General features: G+C 42.1%; 1 long non-coding RNA gene across 3 annotated transcripts in view; it reads left to right on the top strand.

Annotated features, from left to right (window-relative positions):
* Nucleotides 1–24,700, top strand: part of LOC109496578 — a 189,911-nt gene that overhangs the window by 125,148 nt on the left and 40,063 nt on the right. For 2 of the 3 annotated variants that reach the window (XR_006592834.1, XR_006592832.1), the window contains exon 4: nt 15,404–15,656. This is a non-coding gene — a long non-coding RNA (uncharacterized LOC109496578). Of the gene's footprint in view, nt 1–15,403; nt 15,657–21,625; nt 23,043–24,700 lie in introns of those variants that run through there. The other variant, XR_006592833.1, reaches the window with a different exon arrangement.

Below are 24,700 nucleotides of genomic sequence, written 5' to 3'. Positions count from 1 at the left end.
ACAGAGCCTGACGCAGGGCTCAAACTCACGGATGGTGAGATCATGACCTGACCTGAAGTCGGACACTTAACTGACTGAGCCACCCAGGCGCCCCATATATTCATTTTGAAGAATTAAAATCATTTTTATTTTAGTTAGGTTTCCCATCCAAAAACGTTGTATGTGTTTTCATTTATTCAAGAAAACTAACTTCAATAGGGCTTACATTATAGCCAACTTTATAAGCCAAGAGTCAGCATAAAAGACCTAGCTATTGAAAAAAGTGGAGTCAGAAGTGGTCATTATTTGCTGACACTTTGATTTCTCTTTGTAAACTGTAAAAGATTAAACTGAAAGTTAAGCAACACTAATTATAGATATTAGAAATGTAGTAAATACAAACTAAGCACAGGTAGCCATCATTCCCACTGTCAAAATAGTTGCTAGACGGGCACGAAAAAACTACCAAATGATCAAATTTCACTCTCTGAATTGAAAACCTTCTATAATGGACCCATATGTGCGTATCACTAAAACAATTTATGACTAGGTTTTTTTCATTTTACTAAAGATCATTTGTAGCAATTACATATCTTTAACATATTATTTTACTCTTTACGTTAAAGGATGTGGTTGTTGCAGCATAGAAGGAAAATAATTCATCTGATGCTGTATGGTGTCACGACATATTGCATGCAAACATACCCACTAATGAGGTCATTAAGGGTTAGGTTGTTAAGTAATTATTGTTTTAAATTGTTTTTTAATGTCTATTTATTTTTGAGAGAGAGAGAGAGAGAGAGTATGAGCAGGGGAGGGGCAAAGAGAGAGGGAGACACAGAATGTGAAGCGGGCTCCAGGCTCTGAGCTGTCAGCACAGAGTCCAACATGGGGCTCAAACCAACCAACCCCGAGATCATGACCTGAGCCAAAGTCGGACGCTTACCCCACTGAGCCAGCCAGGCGCCCCAAGTAATTACTGTGTTAAATGCTTAATATTATGTTGAAATCTTTGGTGGGTGGTTGCATAGGTATCTAAGAGTGCTTTAGTGATAGTTGAGGAAATTCATTGGTATTGAGAGGGCTGGGAACACACTATTTTCTTTTGAAACAATGGACTGGAGGCTCCTGCTTTAGAAAAAAAAATTAACGTTTATTCATTTTTTGAGAGACAAAGAGAGAGAGAGAGCGCCAGCGGGGGAGGGGCAGAGAGAGAGGGAGACACAGAATCCGAAGCAGGCTCCAGGCTCTGAGCTGTCAGCACAGAGCCCGATGCGGGGCTCGAACTCACAAACTGTGATATCATGACCTGAGCTGAAGTCGGCTGCTTAACCGACTGTGGAGGCTCCTGCTTTTAGAAAATTTGTCAGTCAACATGTTTTTTACGCATTGAATAGATTCTGATGATGAGTGGTACCTGTGCCCTACAAACAGTAGATTTCCTCTGCTATACCAGTGAAAAACAAATTCGGGCTAAAATGGGAAAAGGTACACCCACAATGGCCACTGTGGTTCGGGGTGCCAGAGGACAATTTGGCCCTACCTAGCGTTAGGCAGTGTCTGTGATGGCGCCCAATGATCCCGGCTTCCAGGTATTCGTGCCCTGATGTAACCTACCATTCGTCGCATGGAGCTCAACCTACTTGACTTGGTTCTAATGACCCGCATCTCACAAAAGTGATGGATGTCACTTTTGAGATTAAGTCACAAAAAGACCGTGACTTTCTTCTTGCCTCTTTTCCTCTCTGATCTCTCACTCTGGGGGAAGCCAGCTGCCATCTTTTTAGTATGGAGAGGTCCTTGAGGCAAGGGACCAACAGCTAAGAAGGATTTGAAGCCTTGCCATTAGCTTGTGAGTGAGCTTAGAATTGGATCCTGCCCAAATCAAGCCTTGAGGTGACTGCGGCCTGCCGGACCCCTTGATCGCAGCCTTGCGAGAGACTTGAGACAGAGGCGTCGGCTAACCACCAGATTTCTGGTGCACGGGAACTGGGAGATAATAAATGTTTGTTATTTTAGGGGGTGATTTGTTGTGCAGCAATAGATGAATAATGTACAGCATCAGAATGTAAGGGCTGTGAAGAGAGGCCCCAAGAATATCCAGTTCCCCACTGTATCTCTGTAGCACTTAGCATGGAGCATTGTGCAAAGTAGGCTTTCAGTAAATATTAGTTGAATGAATGAATGAATGAATGAATGAATGAATGAATGAAAAGGCCAAGAGAATTGTCCTTTTCCCAATTCTGTCACATTTTTGTCATCTGGGCCCCAAAGCAGCTCTAGGCGTAGAATCATAAAATCTCTTCTGGAAAGAGTTGCAATGTGCTTGTGATGCTCCTTTAAACACAAGACCTAAACTGAGTCCAGAGAACCAGGCCAGGAACAAACTGACACTGTGCCACCACTCCCTCTTGTGCCAGAGACCTATTTTCTCCCAAAGTATGCTGATCTATGGAGATTCAGCTCTGCTTTCCATAAAGGGTACCTTTTTATTTTATTTTATTTTTTTTAAAGTTTTTTTTTCAACGTTTTTTATTTATTTTTGGGACAGAGAGAGACAGAGCATGAACGGGGCAGGGGCAGAGAGAGAGGGAGACACAGAATCGGAAACAGGCTCCAGGCTCCGAGCCATCAGCCCAGAGCCTGACGCGGGGCTCGAACTCACGGACCACGAGATCGTGACCTGGCTGAAGTCGGACGCTTAACCGACTGCGCCACCCAGGCGCCCCAAGGGTACCTTTTTAATTTATTTTTTATTTTTACGTAATCTCTACACCCAACATGGGGCTTGAACTCACAACCCCGAGGTCAAGAGTCACATGTTCTACTGACTGAGCCAGCCAGGCAGCCCATAGAGGGTAGCTTTAACATTATCACCCTAAATGTGGAGACTGAATTCCCATTTTCATTTCAGAAGAGAGCCTTTGTTTAGCATTTGGGTGTTTTTCTTCTCAGAACAAAGGAAGAGCCCGCTTTAAAGGAGCATTGGTAACTCCGCCAACTACTAGAAAGAAATTGCTTTTAGTGTGAAAATGACATTTTGTTGTTGCCGGTTTTCTCCCTTCTCAGCTTTATCCACTGAGGTTAAGAAAGTGTCTTAGGGGTTTAGACTTTCCCATGGGCCCCTTTGGAATGCCGTAGCCCATAGATCCCATGCTACTTACCAATCTACTGCCCTGGCTCAGTTTCTCCCCTGGATTTGTAACATTATAGCAGAAAGCCTTTTTTGCTTGTAAAGCCCGGGGAGAGGAGAGGTGCATTGAGAGTGCCAAAGATTAAAAAAAAAAAATAACGGATATTAAAAATAGAGGCTGGTTCATGTTACCAGATCTGGCTGCAGATCATCTGGAAAAGACTATTAAAATTTTAAGTGGTCATATTTTCTCCTGTGAAAATGAAGCTCCAATAAAACAACCCAGTGAATTGTTTCTTAACGCTTTTCTTTGGCTCTCTGTGAATAGTGAAAACAACCTGAATAGTTCCAACCCATTTTATTTATTAGCTACATAGATAGTACTGTAGCTTAAACTTGTTCTTAGCTGAAAAGAATTGTACTTCTCTGTTCTAACTTCACACAGAAATATGATTTTTTTCCCCTCGAGATAAATGTTGTGGATATGAGCGTTTCAGGGTGGTTTGCATCAAAATTCAGAACTTAATTCAATAAACTTTTTTTTTCTCAATGTTTATTCACTTTTAAGAGGTGGAGAGAGACAGAGTGTGAGTGGGGGAGAGAGAGAGGGAGACTCAGAATCCGAAGCAGGCTCCAGGCCCCGAGCCATCAGGACAGAGCCCGATGCGGAGCCCCAATCCACGAGCTGTGGGATGATGACCTGAGTCGGATGCTTAACTGACTGAGCCACCCAGGCACCCCAATAATCTTTCTTTAATGTTTATTTATTTATGTTGAGAGACGCAGAGAGAGCACAAGTAGGGGAGGGGCAGAGAGAGGGAGAGAGAATGTCAAGCAGGTCCCCCTGGCTGTCAGTGCGTAGCTCAGTCCCACACACTGTGAGATCATGAGCTGAGCTGAAATCAAGAGTCGAATGTTCAACTGACCGAGCCACCCAGGCGCCCCAAGTCAATAAAGTTTTATAGAGTCTACTATGTGCACATATTTCCTGTCCTCTAGGGGTTTATAATCTAAGAGTTAGAAGAAATATGGTGATAATGGCATCTTTTACTGAGTGGTCAGCAGTGCCCAACACCCGTTCCCCAGATGACTTCCTTTCGTCTCCCCTGGAACCTATTTAGCAGCAGTATTATTATCTTAATTTGATCTTATTTGTAAAGTTTATTTTTTTTTAAGTTTATTTATTTATTTTGAGAGAGACAGAGTGTGAGTTGCGGAGGGGCAGAGAGAGAGAGGGAGAGAGAGAATCCCAAGCAGGCTCCGCGCTGCCAGTGCAGAACCCGACGTGGGGCTCGAACCCACAAAACTGCGAGATCATGACCTGAGCCGAAACCAAGAGTCGGACGCCTAACCGACTGAGCCACCCAGGCGCCCCTAAAGTTTATTTATTTTTTTAGTAATCTCTACACCCAGCGTGGGCCTCGAACTCACGACACTCCGAGCTCAAGAGTCACACGCTCCACCGACTGAGCCAGCCAAGTGCCCCATCTTAATTCTACAGATAAAGTAAAGTGAGTCCTACAGAGGCCAAATAATTCTGGGGATAAAGCCCAGGTCTGTCTGCTGGCATTCTTAACTGACAAAGAACTATAACACACAGTTTATTAAGGTGACTCTGGTATGAAAACCTGCTGGGTAGCCTCCAAGAAACCGAAGCCTGTGGGTCCCTTGCGGTGGGAGAATAGAAAGTTGGGTTGCAGAGCTGACACTCAAAGGCATTGATGGAAGGGCATCGCCAGGTGTGGAGCCCGAGGCTGAGTTTTCCTCATGGGTGGAAACTTCACCTGGCCTGCATACGGCGAGGACTGACAGATTGAAAGCTCTCTTTTGATGCTGTGGGAGATAGTGAATGATTGTTTTAAGTCCCTAGTGATTTAGCTGACTGATCCCACTAACAAGACAAGACAGAATGTGGTAAGTGGCATAAGAGAGATTCATCTAAAATGCCATTGGGTTTCAGATTAAAAAAAATAATAATAATGAAAGCTTGTAGTTCCAGAACGCTTCCCCTGTGCCAAGCACTATGCTAAGTGCCTTACGTGCATCATCTCACTCCGCCCTCACCACGCTTACCTTGTTGAAGGGGGAACTTTTCTCAGGCCCGTGGATAACTCTGAGTTCAGCCTCTTGTCTAAGGCCACACAGCTAGTGAGCAGTGGAGCTAGATTCAAATCTAGATCTGTCTGGTTGACCTCAGAGTTTCTAGCGGGTGACTTAGGACAGTCTTTATGAAGTAGGTGGCATTTGCGATGGACCCTAAAGGGTGGGTAGCTAGCCACAGGCAGAGGTCATTCTAAGCAAGAGCGCAGAGCCTGAGCAAAGGCTTGTACGAGGTAGGGGGTGAAGTCAAGGGCAGGAACAGCAAGGAGTGTAGTTTGCCTGGAGCTTCTGGTATTCAAAGAGCTAGGGGGGAAGAGAAGACTGAAGAGAGCTGTTAGATCCACATTTGGGTGGTCTCTGAATTCCAGACTGAAGAATTTGTGCTATATGTTTGCTAGCGTTGCTAGAACAAACTGGACGGCTTGAACAGAAATGTATTGTCTCACGGTCCTGGAGGCCAGGAGTCCAAGATCAAGGTGTTGGCAGAGCCCTTTCCTTCTGAGGGCTGTGGAAGAAGGATGTGTACCAGTTCTGTCTCCTTGGCTTGTAGATCTTCTCCTACCCCGGTCTTTACATTGTCTTCCCTCTGTGTTTGTGTCCAAACTTCCTTTTCTTATAGGGTCACCAGTCAGTTTGGATTAGGACCCACCCTAAAGACCTAATTTTAATTCGATTACTTCTATAAAGACCCTCTCTCCAAATAAGGTCCCATTCTGAGGTACCAGGAGTTAGGACTTCGACATACACATTTTCGGGGGATCACACAATGCAAACTATAACGCTAGCCAGGAGATGGTTGTTTAATGTCAGATGTTCAAATCAGGTACATAAAATCATGCAATGCAAATCACACGAAATAAAAAGGGTAATAAATCTCAGAGGCTTTGGTATAATGACAAGCAAAAGAAAACCTTTCTATTTAAAACAAGAACTGACTGCAGAGATTTTTTGCATCAAGAAAAGAGGCATTATTCACGTCCAGGGAGATGAATCTGTGTTTAGAAAAATGTCTTGGGGTGCCTGGCTGGCTCAGTCGGTGGAGCACGTGACTCTTGATCTCAGGGTTGTGAGTTCGACTTTTGATCTTGGGGCTGTGAGTTCAAGCCCCACGCTGGGTGTAGAGATTACTGAAAAATAAAATATTAAAATATTTAACAAAGAAAAAAAGGAAAATGTCTCCTTAATGGCCTATTCGAGTTTCAGTGGCATTGTTAGAAAGGGGAGAATGAAACAAAGAATTGAATTTGTCATTATACTAAAGGTTGACTTTGAAGAAATGGGGTCAGGTGGAGATGATGTAAGAAGAAAGGAAGGTGAGAATAATGAGTGGGGGAAGAGAAAGGAGAAGTAAAACATGACCGGCAACTCAAGGATAATTCGGGATAGCGGCAGTGGTTGGGGGTGTATACTATTCCATTTAAAATTGTTTATTATATTGCGAGGCATGTGATACCTTCCTTTCAAAAGGCTTCTGTGCGCAATATCCTCTTGCTAGTGGCGTGTCAGGGGATTAGTGGAAAAGGAGCTGCATTTTATGGCTAGGTAGGTCCATACGGGGTAGAGAAGAGAATGACTACAGAAAGCAAGATATTTCTGAGATCATGAGCTTAGTGGAAAGAAGAAATTGAAGGCTTAGAGTTCTGGAATTAGATCAAGTAGGGATCACTACTTATTAGTGGTGTGGCCTTTAGGAAATCAACTAACCTCCTAAGCCTCAGTGTCCTCATCTTGAAAGTGGGGACAAAAACCAGAAGCTAGCTCATAAAGCTGCTGTGTGCAATAACTAAATGACAAAATGGTTGTAAAATGTTTGGAGCCACCGCAGACGCATAATTACGTGCGTGATAAATATTAGCTGTGGGGGACTACCAGCAGTTTGTGGCATGGGGACTCAAAACACTTTTTTTCTAACTATTGAAAGGAATGGGGAAGCCAGAAGGAGGGGGGTCTTGGGAACACCCAGGCTGGAAACATCTGGGTTGCTCTGGGGAGTAAGGCTAGGTCTGTAGGAGTGGAGGACCCGTAGGAAGAATGAAATTAACACAGTTCCTGGAAGACAACCCAGGACAAAATGGCTCTTGAAATTAATTCAATCAATAACGAGCACTCCTCTTCTCGCTGTTGCTCTTTCTTTCTGTCTCATAGTTTGGCTCTGTTTTCAGCAATTGTGCTACTGAATGAGTGCCTACATCCATTCCATTTTTATGTTTTATAATGATGAATTCTAAGAATGCAGAGAAGCATGGAGGAAAAACATCATGAACATCTATATGCCCACCACCCAATTCTATCAAATCTTAACTTTTTGCCAGATTTTCTTCACTTCTTTTTATTTACTTATAGTTTAGGAGGAAAAAAAAAAAAGAGGGCGCCTGGGTGGCTCAGTCGGTTCAGCATCTGACTTCGGCTCAGGTCCTGATCTCACGGTCCCTGAGTTCCGGCCCTGGCGTCGGGCTCTGTGCTGACAGCTCAGAGCCCGGAGCCTGCTTCGGATTCTGTGTCTTCCTCCCTCTCTGCCCCTCCCCCGCTGGCACTCTGTCTCTCTCTCAGAAATAAATAAACATAAAAAAAAAAAAAATAGAAATGAGGATGTGCCATATTAAAAAAAAAAGAAAAGAAAAGTGAAAACAAACCATTATAGATATAGTTGAAACTCCCTGGATGTTTCTCCTTCCTTTCTTCCGGTCTGTGAATGCCTCTCTCCGGAATACAATTTTATGGAATACAATGTGAATTATGCCCCTTGGAGGTAGGCAATAGCAGTACCGAATCCAGAATTAGATGTTTATCATTCTTATGTATGCTTTAGTACTTTTAACACCTAGGACCGTATCCATAAACAATATTCTTTTACAGGTTTAAACCTTACTTATGGGACTGCCCTGTATTTAACCTTCTGCAACTTGCTTCTTTAAAAGCCACCACTCGATTATTGAATTCATCATGCCAATACATGGAGCTTCATTCATTAATTTCACTAGTTTAAAATGAAATTCCGTTGTATGAAAATGCCCCAATTTGTCTTTTCTCTGGTTGATGGACGTTTAGGTTTTTTGCTACAATTTTTTGTTGTTGCTATTGCTGCAATGAGCATTCTTGTACATCGTGCAGAGCACAAGAGTTTCTCGAGGGAATATACAGGAGTGGAATTGTGTGCCCTCAACTCTGTCAGATATTGACAAATTGCTCTCCAAAGTAATTGTACTTGTTTAAAATAATTGTACTGGAGGGGTGCCTGGGTGGCTCAGTCGGTTGAGCGTTCAACTTCGGCTCAGGTCATGATCTCACAGTTCGTGGGTTCGAGCCCACGTCGGGCTCTGTGCTGGCAGCTCGGAGTCTGGAGCCTGCTTTGGATTCTGTGTCTCCCTCTCTCTCTGTCCTTAACCCACTTGCATTCTGTCTCTACCTCCCTCAAAAATAAATAAACATTGAAAAAATAGTTTAAATAATTGTACTGGTGTACTTAATCCGCCAGCGGTGTGTGAGTTAATAGCGTTTCACACCCTCATCAACAATTGGTATTGTCAGATTTTACATTTGCCACTCTAATAACGAGGAGATATCTTATTCTATTAATTTAGTTATTCTGTGTTTTTAATGTTTTAAATATAATATTGTTGACGAGGTTAAGTATACCTTCATAAATTTATTGACCATTTGGGTTTTCTCCTCTGTGAATTACCTATTCAAGTCCTTTAAGGATTAAATGAAGTAATATGAGTAAAACAATTGGAACGGTGCCCAATACAAAGCACACAATTCAAATACAAAAAATGGGGTGCTGGGGTTTCAGTCGGTCAAGCGTCTGACTCTTGATTTTGGTCAGGTCACAATCTCACTGTCGTGAGATCCAGCCCTTTGTCCGGCTCCAAGCTGAGCGTGGAGCCCTCTTGGGACTCTCTCTCTCCCCCTCTCTCTGCCCCACCCCAGCTCCCGCTCTCTCTCTCTCTCTCTCTCTGAAAACAAACATTAAAAAAACCAACAAAGCACACAATACACGTTATCTATCATTATTTTCCTGTTTTCCTATTTGATTGCTATTGATTGATAGTTACTACCTATTTTTATATAAATCCTTTGTTATGTGAGTTGCAAAAATTTTGTCTGTAGCTTGTATTTTCATTTTTTATAGTGTTTTATACATTTTAGATTTTAATGAGTCAAATTTATCATTTTCCTATATGTTTTTGTGAGTTTTATGTCCTGTTAAAGAAATCTCTACCCAGATTTCATAAAGACAGTCTCTTCTCTTTTCTTTTTTCTTTTTTTTAATAAAGTTTATTTATTTATTTTGAGAGAGAGAGAGAGCAGGGGAGGGGCAGAGAAAGAGGGAGAGAGAGAGAGGATCCCAAGCAGTCTCCTCATCAGCAGTTCTCAGCCTGATGTGAGGCTCAAACTCAGAAACAGTGAGATCATGACCTAAGCTGAAATCAAGACTCAGGTGCTTAATCGACTGAGCTGCTCAGGTGCCCCTGCTCTCTTTTCTTATACAATTTTTAGGTTTCATTTTTACATTTAGATTAAAAAAATTTTTTTTCCTAAGATTTATTTATTTTTGAGAGAGACACAGAGCATGAGCTGGGGAGGGACAGAGAGAGAGGGAGACACAGAATCCGAAGCAGGCTCCAGGCTCTGAGCTGTTGGCACAGAGACCAATGTGGGGCTCGAACCCACAGGCCATGAGATTGTGACCTAAGCTGAAGTCGGATGCCTAACCGACTGAGCCATCCAGACGTCCCTACATTTAGATTTTTAAATGTACCTGGAATTTATTTTTGTGTGTGGCATGAGGTAGGAATTGAGGTGGCTTTTTAAATTTTTAAATTTTAATTTTTTTAATTTTATTTATTTTTGAGAGAGAGAGAGAGAGAGAGAGCACAAAAGGGGGAGGGGCAGAGAGAGAGGAAGACAGAATCCAAAGCAGGCTCCAGGCTCTGAGCTGTCAGCACAGAACCCAACGCAGGGCTCAAACCCACGAACTGTGAGATCGTGACCTAAGCTGAAGTCGGTCACTTAACTGACTGAGCCACCCAGGTGCCCCTTTAACTTTTTTATTTGAGAGAGAGAGAGAGAGCACGTGTGCCAATGGGGGAGAGGTGCAGAGGGAGAGAAAGAATCTCAGGCAGGCTGCATGCTCAGTGTGGAGTCCTACTCGGAGCTCGATCCCGCACCCTGGTATCACGTCCTGAGCTGAAACCAAGAGTTGGATGCTCAGCTAACCAAGCCACCCAGGCGCCTTGAAGTGTTTTTGTTGGTTGGTTGGCTGGTTTGTTCCCGGTAGATAACTGGCCACATTTGCTGAATAGGCCATCCTTTCCCCATCGATATGTAATGTCCCTTCTGTTGTGGAGGTCTGTTTTGTAGTTTCTATATTTGTTTTTTATTTTATTTTATTTATTATTTTTATTTATTTTATTTTATTGTTTATTTCGGTTTTTTTCTATTTGTTTTGTAGTTTTTCTATTTGGTCATTTTGGGCTATTTGTCCCTGCACCATTACCATACTGTCACGACAACTCTAGTTCTGTAGTAAAATCTGTCAACAAGGTTCTTCTGTGTTGCATTTCTTCACACATTTTCTCCCTCATCTTGGCTCTTTGTTCTTCCGTATGAATTTTAGAATCAACTTATAAAATCCCACAAAAATCTTTTTATTCAAAGTTTTCTTTATTTAAGTCATCTCTATACCCAGCGTGGGGCTCGAACTCACAACCCTGAGATCGAGTCATATGCTCTTATGGCTGAGCCAGCCAGGAGCCCCCAGAATCTTTTTTGATTGCAGTGTTGTTGACATACAGTATTATATTAGTCCTAGGTGTCCAACATAGTGATCTGATATTTATGTACATAATGATGTGATTGCTGTGATAAGTGTAGTTACCCTCTGTGACCATGCAAAATGTTTACAACATTGTCGATTGTATCTCTGTGCAGTGCATTACATCCCTGTGACTTATTTATTTTATAAATGGAAGATTGTACCTCTTAATCTCCTAAACCTATTTCATGCGCTTCTGCACCCCATCCCCTCTGGCAACCTCCAGTTTGTTCTCTGTATTTATGAGTCTGTTTCTGTTTTTTTGTTCTTTAGGTTCTACGTATGGTATTTGTCTTTCTGTGTCTAACTTGTTTCACTTACCATAATACTCTCTAGGACTATCCATGTTGTTGCAAATGGCACGATTTCTTGATTTTTTTATGGCTGAGAAATATTCCATTCTGTATACATACCACATCTTATTTATCCATTCATCTATTGAACTGCTGTTCTTGTTTCCTTTAGGTAAATACCCAGCAGTGGAATTATTGAATTGTATGGTATTTCTATTTTTAATTGTTTTCGGGAACCTCCATACTGTTTTCCACAGTGGCTGCACCAAATTACGTTCCCACTAACAGCGCACGAGGCTTCCCTTTTTTTGCCACATCCTTTCCGGTATTTGTTATTACCTATCTTTTTGATACTAACCATTCTGACTAGTGTAAAGTGATATCTCATTGTGGTTTTGATTTGCATTTCCCTGATGTAATGTTGAGCATCTTTTCAAAAAATGCCCATTCAGATCCTCGGTTCATTTTTTAAATGCATTATTTGTTTCTTTGGCATTGGGTTGTATGAGTTCTTTATAAATTTTGGATATTAACCCCTTATCAGATGTATCATTTGCAAATATCTTGTCCCATTCAGCAGGTTGCCTTTTCTTAATTTTTTTTAATTTCATTTTTTATTTTTAAAAATTTACATCCAAATTAGTCAGCATATAGTGCAACAATGATTTCAGGAGTAGATTCCCTTAGTGCCCTTTACCCATTTAGCCCATCCCCCTCCTACACCCCCTCCAGTAACCCTCAGTTTGTTCTCCGTATTTATGACTCTCTTCTGTTTTGTCCCCCTCCCTGTTTTCATGTTATATTTGTTTCCCTTGCCTTATGTTCATCTGTTTTGTCTCTTAAAGTCCTCATATGAGTGAAGTCATATGATTTTTGTCTTTCTCTGACTAATTTCACTTAGCATAATTAATACCCTCCAGCTCTACCACGTAGTTGCAAATGGCAAGATTTCATTCTTTTTGATTGCTGAGTAATACTCCATTGTATATATATACCACATCTTCTTTATCCATTCATCCATCGATGGACATCTGGGTTCTTTCCATACTTTGCCTATTGTTGATAGTGCTGCTATAAACATGGGGGTGCATGTGTCCCTTCGAAACAGCACACCTGTATCCCGTGGATAAATGCCCAGTAGTGCAATTGCTGGGTCGTAGGGTAGTTCTATTTTTAGTTTTTTGAGGAACCTCCGTACTGTTTTCCAGAGTGGCTGCACCAGCTTGCATTCCCATTAATTTTTTTTAATGTTTATTTTTGAGACAGAGAGAGAGAGAAAGAGAGAATGCGTGAGCGAGTAGAGGAAGGGCAGAGAGAGAGAGGGAGAGAAAGAGTCCGAAATAGGCTCTAGGCTCTGAGCTGCCAGCACAGAGCCCAGTGTGGGGCTTGAACTCACAAACCATGAGATCATGACCTGAGCCAAAGTCAGACGCTTAGCCGACTGAGTCACCCAGGCGCCCCATCGGGTTGCCTTTTCATTTTGTTGATGGTTTCCTCTGCTGTGCAAAAGCTTTTAGTTTGATTTAGTCCCAATAGTTTAATTTTGCTTTTGTTTCCCTTGCTTGAGGAGACCTATCCAGAAAGACGTTACTAAAGCCAATGTCTAAGAGATAATTGCCTATGATTATATTTAGGGGCTTTATGGTTTCAGGGCTCACATTTAGGTCTTTTTAAATTGTTTTTTAAAGTTTATATATGTATGTATGTGATCTCTTACATTTTTTAAAAATGTTTATTTAGTTTTGAGAGAGAGTGAGAGAGGGAGACAGAGGCAGAGAGAGGGAGACAGAGGATCTGAAGCAGACTCTGTGCTGAGAGCAGAGAGCCCGACGCGGGGCTCAAACTTATGAAACACGAGGGCATGACCTGAGCCGAAGTCTGGCACTTAACTGACTGAGCCACCCAGGCGCCCTTGTATGTATGTAATGTCTACACCCAATGTGGGGCTTGATCTCACGACCCCAAGATCAAGAATCGCATGCTCTCCTTACTGAGCCAGCCAGGTGCCCCACATTTAGGTCTTTAATCCATTTTGAGTTTATTTTTGTGTTGGTATAAGAAAATGGTCCAGTGGTTTCATTCTTTTGCATGTTGCTGTCCAGTTTAACCCAACACCATTTATTAAAGAGACTGTCTTTCCCCCATTTTATATTCCTGCCTCCATTGTCACAGATTAGTTGATCATATAAGCACATGGTTACTTTTGGAATCTCGATTTTGTTTCGTTGAGCTATGTGTCTATCTCGTGCCAGTGCCATAGTGTTTTGATTACTATAGCTTTGTAGTATAGCTTGATGTCTCGCATTGTGATCCCTCCAGATTTATTTTTCTTTCTCAAGATTGCTTTGGCTATTAGGAGACTTTTGTGGTTCCATACAAATTTTAGGGTTATGTGTTCTAGTTCTGTGAAGAATACAGTTGGTATTTTGACAGGTTTTGCCTTGAATCTGTAGATTGCTTTGGGTAGTATGGACATTTTAACAATATTTTTCCAATCCATGAGCATGGTATATGTTTCCCTTTGCTTGTGTCATCTTGCTCTTTCACCAGTGTCTTATAGTTTTAAGAATGCAGTTTTAAGAATTCCTTGGTTAAATTTATTCCTAAGTATTTTATTCCTTTTTTTAAATTTTTTTAATTTTTATTTGTTATTGAGACAGAGAAAGACAGAGCATGAGCATGGGAGGGGCAGAGAGAGGGGGAAACACAGACTCCGAAGCAGGCTCCAGGCTCTGAGCTGTCAGCACAGACCCTGACGTGGGGCTCGAACTCACAGGCAGTGAGATCACGACCTGAGCTGAAGTCAGCCGCCCAACCGACTGAGCCACGCAGGCGCCCCAAACACTATGCTGCTTTAAATTGCAGCTTCACTCCACGAGGCTCAAAGCTCAGTAGACCCCTGATTTAACCATTATTGCATTGTATGGAACATATATTATCAAATCAGAGTGTCCTAGAAATCTGAATATGAATGAGTCTTGGCTGAATACCCTTATTTGGCTTATTTGAAAGGCCTTATAAAATGCATTGGTGTTCTTGGACCCAATGTAAGTTGTAATGAGTCTAAGAATCTAAAGAGTCATTACCATAGAGCTCCAGAATAAAATAAATCTGTTGTTGTTGTTATTACTACATTTTGCCTCTATCTTTGATGTGACGCTTTTCAAGTGGAACAGAGACTATTGACGGCCTGCAAGCAAATGGAGACTATCATGTTTCAACATCTAAAAATTTCCCAGCTGCTAGTGATTCACATTTATGTCCTAAATAATTCCATATATTGCTTGGAGATTTAGAAGGTTTGGGGGTGGGTGGGGTTGTTTCCCCTGGAGAGATGCTCAGTTTGTATAATAATAGTGTTGGTCTCTAGAATTTTTAGGGGGTTGGCGGGTGTTGTGACTTTCTCTATGGTAGTCAGATTTTGGACATTAGCTGCCTGAAGCAATACTTTTCTTGGCCTTTCTTCTAGAACACAGAAGGGGAATCATTATTTTTTGTTATTTGGAAGTAGATGAAGGAATGATATTTTAAGTCATTTGGGAGGATGCTTAGGGTAAGAATATGTAAACCCTCTTTAGGAGAAGACCTCGAGAAAGTAATTTCAGGTTAGCTTGCATAACCCAGAATCTAAAATGTTATAGTTGTCTGCACAGCTAACCCTCAGATTTACAGAGATCTATTCCCACACTTTTTTAAGTTACATGTTTGGAATTTGGCCTTTGGTTTCCTGCAGAAATAAGGCTATATTTGATTAGGGTTCAAGGTGGGACTGCAAAAACGCCACTTCACCCACAGCGTGACTGAAATATCGTTACGACTGTGATTTTAAACTTTATTTCTTTTAAGCTTTGTAAAGTACATTTAAACATACAAAATCCCTTCAAAAGATACCCAACACTCAGGATCCTAACCAGCCTGGCCCGTATTTGGGAACTCAGCTGGCATGTTGTCCATTGCTTAATCCCCCTCAAAAGCGCTGCTAGAAATTGGCAAGGAAGCCACCGGAAGGAATGATGTTTCCTGTACCTCAAGGTCCAATAACACTCTGGATGCCTCTGTTTCTACTTTTCTATGTCTCAGGGATCAAGCAGCACCTCTCACCAAGAAGAAGGGAAAGAATGAGGTGGATCGTGGTAGCAGGAGTGCGTAGCATATCTGACGTCAGCTAGCCGCCCAAAGAGCCAGATGGAGCCCTAGCTGGCAGCAATGGGGAGCAGGGAAGCTGGCTTCTTTCAATCAGTCATTCTGCGGAGTGCAGTGAGGACACCTCTCCCAAAGCTGCCGGAGCTGCAAGCCTGCCCCAGCAAGATGAGAGGGAAGTCGGGAAGGCCAGGTAAGTTCATTGAAATAGCAATCGGCTGGCGAAATCCAGACTGGGAAACTATTAGTCAAATAGCCTGGGGGTTTCAACAGGTAATTCTAAGGAGAAGAGGAATGGAGGGGGAACTGAAGATTAAAAGAGACGTGAAAGAGGGGCGCCTGGATGGCCCAGTCGGTTAAGCGTCTGGCTCTTGATGTTGGCTCGGGTCATGATCTCACGGTCCGTGTGAGATCGATCCCGGTGTCGGACTCTTCGATGGCAGTGTGGAGGCTGCTTGGGATTCTCTCTCTCTCTCTCTCTCTCTCTCTCTCTCTCTCTCTCTCTCTCTTTCTCCCTCCCTCTCTCTCAAAATGAATAAATAAACATTAAAAAAAAAAGAGAGACGTGGAAGACATATGCAATTTTTTAAATGGGCAAGACTAAGATAGGGTGTCTGGGGATGCATATACAGGTGGGAAAACTTATTTAAGAAAAGCAAGCAAGTGATGACTATAAAAGTCTAGACTATAGTTATGTATGAGTAAAGGAGGGGCTTGTGATCTGGCCGCTGCACACATGGAAGGGGTTCCCGGGGTGACTGCAAAGATCTATTTCTTGACCTGATGATGGTTACGAGAGTGTTGCTTTATGTGAATTCATTAAGCCGTGCGTCTGTGTGGTGTTCTTTATCTGTTTTACTTTATAATAAAAAGCATTAAAAAATAGAAGAAGGTCATATCCATGGAATCAAAGCACTGAGCCGACACCTGGGGACTGACCTGGTTGTAGAAGCTTTTAAAAAGCGTTCCCATCAGAGCAGGGGTCGAGTGGAGCAGAGAAGGAAGAGATGGCTGGGGTGGGCCAGCAGTGACAAACAAGGAGAGGACTTAAGGCTTGAAGAGAATGGGAGCACTTGCTAAGTAATTTGCAGGCTGCATCTACTGTTCCTTATTTAGGGAACCGAGATTGAGGGTGCTTGTAATGGTGCTGCCCCAGAAACAAGTGTTTCACATGTTTTTGTTCCATTTCAAAACAAGGATAATGTCACCAACCTGCCCCAGGATGTTATGAATTAGCAAAAATACATGGTCTGATATTTAGTCTAAATTTTAGCAGTATGGGTCAAATTAACACAAGATTTCTAGGTCAAGAAACACCTAATAAGATGGCAAGAAGTTAAAAACAGGCAGCCTGGGGGGCACCGGGGGACTCAGTCAGTTAAGCATCTGACTCTTGATTTCGGCTCAGGTCATGATCTTTCAGGTTCATGAGTTCGAGCCCTGCGTTGGGCTCCATAACTGAGGGTGTAGCCTGCTTGGGATTTTCTCTCTCCCTCTCTCTGCCCCTCTCCCGCTTGAGCACATATGCTCTCTCTCTCAAATAAATAAACATTAAAAAAAAAAAAAAGAAAGAAAGAAAGCCTGGGAGCAGGCAAGAAACAGGGTGCAAGTAGGTATTTAGCAATATGGAGTGAGGACCCAGCAGGTGCATTGGAATTCGAGGTCAGGACCCTAATCTTTAGGAATATTTTAAGAATCAAGCAGAGCCCCTGTTTCAGAGCAGCTCTGGCAATGGGTACGTTAGTCAGATAGAAAAGTAGTCACAGGGCCTAAAGCAGTCAACCAATAATTGAATGTGGGGTATGAGTCACACACAATGTTCTATCAGGATCAGTGGCCAGGTTGACTGTATGCAGTCATGTGAGTTATGGAACTCGGGCTCCTCAATTTCCCCTTAATGGATAAACAGGAGCTGTTCTAGAGCTGTGGGCTGCCTGAATCTACAGGAGTGGGGTTGGGACAGTCACGTGGCTTCAGCTGTGAGAATTGCTTTGCTCTTTCACTCCTTGAATATAAATCAAACACTTTTCATAACCAGTTTTTCTTTTTTTTTGTAGAGATTCGATGAGATTTGGGTTCACTTTTTAAGAATCCCTCATGGGCGGTGTCCTTTTTTTTGTTTTGTTTTTTGAGAGAGAGAGAGAAAGAGAGAGAGAGAGAATCTTAAGCAGCCTAGTGTGGAGCCCAACTTGGGGCTCCATCTCACAACATGAGATCATGACCTGAGCCCTAATCGAGAGTTGGACACTCAACCGACTGAGCCAAGCAGGTGCCCCAAGGTGTTCTTGATCCTTCATTGCATCTTTCCATCAGGAGGCCTATAATGTCTGGTGTCTTACTTTTTATGATATTAAGATTGATGAGGGGCACCTGGGTGGCTCAGTCGGTTGAGCGTCCAGCTTTGGCTCAGGTCATGATCTCACACTTCATGAGTTCGAGCCCCGCGTCATGCTCTATGCTGACAGCTCAGAGCCTGGAGCCTACTTCGGATTCTGTGTCTCCCTCTCGGTCTGCCCCTCCCCTGCTCACACTCTCTCTCTCTCTCTCTCTCTCATTAATAAATAAACATTAAAAAAAAAAGATTGATGAGTGGGGTTCAGATGGTGTCAGGCTGAATTTTGCATTCTAGCATCCTATTATCCTTTAAGCTGATGATTTTAGCAGTCACTGATGATCACTGCCTAGGTCCACTCTGTCATTAGAAGGAGGAGACTTGATTTTCCAATGCCATCATTTCTTCTGCATTAGCTAGAAGTCTATATAGAAGAGATTTCCCTCATCAACTTTGTGTCTATCTTGAAATGTAGGCAAGGTAGGACAACTGTGTGATTTTTGCCTTCTAGATCAATTTTCAGAATGATTTTGGTGTTCAAGGGTGACTAATGTTTTTATCAGCTCATTATGAGTTCAGGGATTTTTATATATTGGATGTGTCTCAATAAATCAGTGATTTTTCACTTTGATACCCAAATTGTCCCTTATTAGACCCCTTTAAAGTTGACTCATGAGGCTTTTTTTTAAAGTTTATTTTTGACAGAGAGAGAGAGAGAGAGAGAGAGAGAGAGAGAATGAGTGGGGGAGGGGCAGAGAGAAGGAGACACAGAATCTGAAGCAGGCTCCAGGCTCTGAGCTGTCAGCACAGAGCCCGATGCGGGGCTGGAACTCACGGACCGCGAGATCAAGACCTGAGCTGAAGTCAGATGCTGAACCGACTGAGCCACCCAGGCGCTCTGCTTCTTCTTCTTCTTCTTTTTTTTAACTGTTTATTTATTTACTTTTTTTTTTTATTTACTTTTGAGAGACAGAGCATGAGTGGGGGAGGTGCAGAGAGAGAGGGAGACACAGAATCCAAAGCCAGCTCCAGGCTCCCAGCTGTCAGCACAGAGCCCGACGCGGGGCTTGAACTCACGAACCGTGAGATCATGACCTGAGCCAAAGTCAGACACTTAACCGACTGCACCACCCAGGTGCCCCGTGAGGCATCTTGGCATAAACCATAGTAGTTGTTGAGAGTTTCCTTGCTTTCCTGCACAAGAAGACCTCCCTGGCTCATCTCATACAGGCCCTTGCCCCAGACCTGGAGTCAGAGATTTCTCTAAAGAATCCTATTTTATTTAGTGGGGGATGATCTTCAGTGATTATAATTTGTGTCAGGGAACTGATTGCTATTAGGTGGTCATTGCTTCTCGGACTTTTCAGTGGTCAGGGCGAATAATAACCTTTTTGTTTAAAAAAACCCTGAATTTAGGGGCACCTGGGTGGCTCAGTCAGTTAAGTGTTCAACTTTGGCTCAGGTCAAGATCTCAGAGTTCATGAGTTTGAGCCCCCACTTTGGATCCTCTGTCCCCCTCTCTCGCAGCCCCTCCCCAGCTTGATCTCGTGTGCGTGCTCTCCCTCCCTCCCTCTCTCTCTCTCTCTCAAAAATAAATAAACATTAAAAAAAATTCCTTTGGAGGGGTGTCTGGGTGGCTCAGTCAGTTGAGCATCTGGCTTTTGATTTTGGCTCAGGTCATGATCTCACGATTCCAGAGTTCAAGTCCACATTGGCCTCTCTGTTGTCAGTGCAGAGCCCACTTCAGATCCTCTGTTTCCTACTTTCCCTGCCCCTCCCCTCTCAAAAATAAATAAACACTGGGGCGCCTGGGTGGCTCAGTTGGTTGAGCCTCCGACTTCGGCTCAGGTCATGATCTCACGGTCTGTGAGTTCGAGCCCCGCGTCGGGCTCTGTGCTGGCAGCTCAGAGCCTGGAGCCTGCTTCACATTCTGTGTCTCCCTCTCTCTCTGCCCCTCCCCCATTCATGCTCTGTCTCTCTCTGTCTCAAAAATCAATAAACATTAAAAAAAATAAACATAAACAAAAACTCTGAATTTATAGTGATATTTCCAATTTAAATTGAACATGGCAGGGTTTTTGCCTAACTTCAAATTTCTCCACGTATTTCCTTTCTCTTATTTTGAACATCTTGGTTCTTAATAGCATTAACAGAGTCGCCTATGATATAACTTCCTATAAAAATAAAAATAACACTATTATCATTAACAAAACTGCTGAATGCAGTTTAGAATGTCTTTGTAGTTCTCTCTGTCCTGAGAATATATCCAATTTGGGATGTACAGTCAAAATTCTGTGTTGTTTTTTTTTTTTAATTTTTTAACGTTTATTTATTTTTGAGACAGAGAACATGAACAGGGGAAGGGTCAGAGAGAGAGGGAGACACAGAATCTGAAACAGGCTCCAGGCTCCGAGCTGTCAGCACAGAGCCCGACGTGGGGCTCGAGCTCATGGACCGTAGATCACGACCCGAGCCAAAGTCGGACGCTTAACCGACTAAGCCACCCAGGCGCCCCCAAAATTCTGTGTTTTTAAAGTCAAGTTGAAATAATTCTTTTCTCCATATCGTTTTGTCACAAATTTAGTATAAAGGTCAGTCCATTTGTTTCCTTCCATCTGCTTTCTATTTTTAGGGATTTTTTTTTTCTTTTTGATTAGTTTTGTTCAAAAGTCAAAGTATATAACAAAGTATATTTAAAGAAGCCTCAAGATCATGCCTGTCTCCTCCACCCTGTCCCCTTCCTTGCACTATAGATGGAAGCGCCTTTATTAGTTATTGTTTATTTTTCTCTTGTATCATTTTGAAACTATAAGTAAATGTGGGGGGTGCATGTATGTTTCCCTTTAGATTGGGCTACTAAAAAGCTGCCATATTACAAGCATTGTTTTACTCTTGCTTTTTTTCCCCAGTGATAGATCCTGTTGATACACCATCTCAGTAGAAGTCTTTCTCATTTTTTCATTTTTTTAAATAGCTGAATAATACCCTTTGGTGAATGTACCGTAGTTTCTTTCAGCAGTTCCCACCTGGTGGACATTTGAGTTGTGTCCAGTGTTTTGCTACTACCAATGATGCTCCATTAAATGGCCTTGTACATATACCATTTTGGTTTTGTCGGTGTATCTTTGTAATAATCATGGATGTAATTATTATTGTTTCTTAATGTTTATTTATTTATTTTGAGAGAGTGCGCAAGGGAGAGGCAGAGAGAGGGGGAGACAGAGAATCCCAAGCCGGCTCTGCACTGTCAGACGCGGGGCTCGAACTCGCCAACCTGGGAGATCCTGAGCTGAGCTGAAACCAAGTCGGACGCTTAACTGACTGAGCCCTGCGGGCGCCCAACACGGATACGATTATTAATGCGAGCTTCAGTTGAGCAAGACTATTTCCATATCCTAGTGGCTGGTCAATAATGAGAGCTCTTTGCTAATCTAGTGTTGATGAATGCTATCACAGGAATAATCCTGAAGATAAAACGGAAATACACACAAGTCACATGTAACTCCCTGTCTCGATTTTCTGCACTTTCAAGTTTGTAGTTTGACTATCCAAGGAGTTTTCAAAATGATACTTACCTTCCCCCTGCAATTAGGGTAGACTTCTGCTACATGACAGAAGCATCTTGGCTTTGTTCTCAAGGTCCAAGCCTAAAAACATGGGCAACTTGGGGAAACTTCTCAGAGCCTGTCTCCTTATCTGTAAATTGAAAGGGATGGGTTGGGTGATTTCTAAATCTCTGTCTCTAACTTCCGTGAGTCTAACTTCTATTAGTCTAAACAATTTCCGAATTGCTTTCAGTTTCCTCTGACTGCCTTTTTGTTTTTTTTAAGTTTATTTTATTTTTAGTAATCTCTACACTGCATGTGAAGCTCGAACTCAGAACCCTAAGATCAAGAGTCACGTGCTCTACCGACCGAGCCAGCTGGGCGCCCCTGACTGCCTCTTTTATTTCCTCTTGGTAAGAGAGAAGAATGAGCTATGGTTTTTTCCTAGGCTGAAGGCATATAATACTTAAGAGTTCTCGCTAACTGGAAAGAAAAACTAGAAAAGAAAAGCCATTTTACATGTTATTCTGACCGAAGAGTGAAAATCCTCATGCTTATCAGTTTTTGTTATTTTGCTTTGTTTTGTTTTATAGCTGCTGGCTAGGTATTACTTGAATCCGTATTTGTTTGACTTGATAATTTATTTACTTATCCAACAAATATTTGTCAAAAGTCATCTATGTGCCAGGCACCATTTGGTTATTATTGGCTTTGCTGCTTTGGTTGTTTTTTGTTTTTAGCGGTAGCTTGGGCTCTAAATCTGTTTTCCATCTTTCTTTCTTTCTTTCTTTCTTTCTTTCTTTCTTTCTTTCTTTTCTTTCTTTCTTTTTTTTTTTTTTGGAGCTTCCAATTATAAATTCAAACAATTCTCAGAACAGAAACTTCTATATAACAAATTTAAGCAATTTTCTTGACTAAACTCTAAACCAGATTGATCATATTACTTAAGTAGGTGGAAGTTATTTACTGAGTCTCATTCATTTTGAGTTAACCGACCAATAAAATTAAAAGCAAAAAAGAGCCTGACTTAGAGTTGACATTTTTTTTTGTTTGGTTTTGCTAAGTTAAGATGTTAAAAAGAGGCAACTGCGACCACGAGATTAAAAAGAAACATTTCAGTTTCTAGAACAGATTAGAAAGAAAATATTCATAAGAAACTTATAGTAAGAGAAATTCAAATTGAATGGAAGTTTAGAGTCACAAAACATTCTCTGTATTATCCTTTCTTTTTCTTTTCATTTTGCCATGGACTTGCATAAACACTGTCAGGAACCAGTCCCAATGTGTGGACTGGTATTTGGGAGTCACCATTTTAGGACGGGAACTTTATTTTATTCTGACTTGTATTCCCATTGTGCTAAGGCTCCAAGAAATAATTATCAAATTCAATTGAAGTCTATCTTTGGAGTTCATGTGTTTTAACAAAAGCCTTATTGTTTTGACTGAGGAGGGGGTGCGTGATGCTGTGAAGGACACTGATGAAGGAAAAATGGCTTTGTACACAGTTAAGTATTTGTAGCCCCGATTTTACAGATGATGAAAGAGACACAGAAAGGTTGAGTGAGTCGAGAAAACGGACAAGAATAGAACAAGACTCTGGACTTTGAGGACCACGTAGCCACTCAACTACACTCAGAAATAAGAACAGATTAACTGGCATTGAAAAAATTTTTTTTCTATAATGTTTATTTATTTTTGAGAGACAGAGCATGAGTGGGGGAGGGGCAGAGAGAGAGGGAGACACAGAATCCAAAGCAGGCTCCAAGTTCCCAGCTGTTAGCACAGAGCTGGGTGTGGGGCTCAAACCCATGAACCATGAGATCATGACCCGAGCCGCAGTCACTGCCCAACTGACTGAGCCACCCAGGGCGCCCTAGGTTAACTGTGATTTTTTTTTTCACCAGCTTTGACTAATTCATTACCTTAATGACCCAGTAAGACTTTTGTAGCAAATATGCACAGTTTTATACCCTGGTCTCAGGCTGAAATTCACTTTATCTGTGTTTACACTTGGCCATGGAATAAATTTACATTTTGCTCCAGCTTGTTAGAAGAAAGTGAATTCTTTTTTTTTTTTTTTTCTTTTTTAAGTAGGCTTCACGCCCAGGGTAGGGCCCAGTTCAGGACTTGAACCCATGACCCTGAGATCAAGACCGGAGCCGAGATCAAGAGTCAGACGCTCAACTGACTGAGCCACCTAGGCGCCCCAGGGATTGTCGATGTTGGCAAGATTTTCTAAAGATTTTGTGTATGTAGTGTGTCCAAAGCCATTTTTAAATCATCAGTGCAGTCACAGAGAAATTTTTGCTTTGTTTAATTTTATTTTTTGGTGTAAAAATACTGAGAATCTGAGAGAGAAGCCACATTACACCTCATTCATATTATTGTAAGTCATCTCATACTATTCTCTCTAGTCCTAATCATCCTGTGAGGTTAAATTTTATCTCACTGTTTGGAAGGAAGAAGGCATGGCTTAGAAAGGTAAAATTTCAAGTGATCCTGGAGGACCGTAGGGCTGTCGGTAAATATAGTTGTTAGGCAATGACCACAACTCTGTAAGCCTGGCTCTAGTCATCAAGATGTGGTCCCTTTAAGACTTAGGAGAGGCTACCAGAGAAGACCTGAGCTGAAAACCTGGCCAAGATCCACAGACCGTGTTGACACAACCTCACTTCTCTGGAGAGGTCCTTGAGGCTGTTTTGTGTGGCTGGGCTCCTGCCTTGCCATGGTTTCCACTTCCTTGGCTCCTTGTGTGTCTGCTGTAGCCCTGACCCCACATTTCCAGAACCAGACTGCTTGATCAAATAAGGGGTGCTTATTCGGTTTATGTTCATGGTCTGTCTCACTCCCCAAGTACATTCACCCTTTCTTTTTTATCTAAATTCCTCTGACACGAATCTCAGTCCGTGTGGCCTAGCAGGCACCAGTCATGGCTCGCTTTTGCTCATGTCCGCTCGAGAAGCTCCTGTTGCCATCTTGACTGTAAACCTTTCTGTTCAGTCTCACCTCTTCAAGTTCTGTTTCAGGCTGTATAGTTTCCAGTAGTTTGGGGGTTAGAAGTGATTATATAGCTCCTATTTGTTCCCCGACATTTATTCATTCGCATCCATTTATTCCAAATATATTCGCTGGGTGTCTACTATTAGCCACCGTGGTAGGCGCTGACGATAAAGCAGTGAACAAGACAGTCATGGTCCCTGTTGTCATGGAACTTAGAATTTACCAAGAGAGATGTTCATTAATGTAATAATCACACTAATGAATATATAAGTATGAACTGAGACAAGTGCTTTGAAGGAAAGGAACATGTTTTTATGAAATCATATGAAAAAGTAATTTTACCTTGACTAGGGGTGGGAT

This window comes from Felis catus, chromosome X (genome assembly GCF_018350175.1).
Source record: "Felis catus isolate Fca126 chromosome X, F.catus_Fca126_mat1.0, whole genome shotgun sequence".
NCBI classification, from domain to species: domain Eukaryota; kingdom Metazoa; phylum Chordata; class Mammalia; order Carnivora; family Felidae; genus Felis; species Felis catus.
The sequence above is the reverse complement of the archived record's forward strand: the minus strand, read 5'-3'. Positions and strand labels throughout refer to the sequence as shown.